Raw genomic sequence first — 599 nt, forward strand, 5'->3', positions numbered from 1 at the left:
GTCAGTGTTGGGACCATTGTTGTTTAACGTGTATATAAATAATATTTGGGAGGTGTCAGAAACACTGACAGCCATTTTATTTGCTGATGATACTAATTTAATCTGTTCTGGATACAGCAGAACATGAATTAAACAAGATGAAGAGCTGGTTTGATGCTAATAAACTAACACTGATCTTAAGCAAAACTAAAGTTATAATTTTTGCTAATCGTGACACAACTTTACACAAAAAAACTCATGATAAATGATATTGAATTTGAAAGAGTAAAAGAACTTAAATTTCTGGGAGTCATAATCAACAAAAAGTTATGTTGGAAGCCACTTTTACACTATATTAATGGTGAAATATCCAAATCAATTGCTATACTGCATAAAACCAATTATTTATTAAATCAAGGCTCATTGTATACGCTGTATTGTTCCTTCATACTTCCATACATTACTTACTGTTTGGAGGGATGGGGAAACACTTTCAAAACCAACACTGAACCATATTCATTCTTCAGAAGAAGAGTCAATAAAACCACTCATAGAGCACCAACTAATCCACTGTTTATTAAAATAAAAGCACTGAAATTCAGAGATATTGTTGACTTTAA

Source organism: Etheostoma spectabile, chromosome 3 (genome assembly GCF_008692095.1).
Source record: "Etheostoma spectabile isolate EspeVRDwgs_2016 chromosome 3, UIUC_Espe_1.0, whole genome shotgun sequence".
Classification (NCBI taxonomy): domain Eukaryota; kingdom Metazoa; phylum Chordata; class Actinopteri; order Perciformes; family Percidae; genus Etheostoma; species Etheostoma spectabile.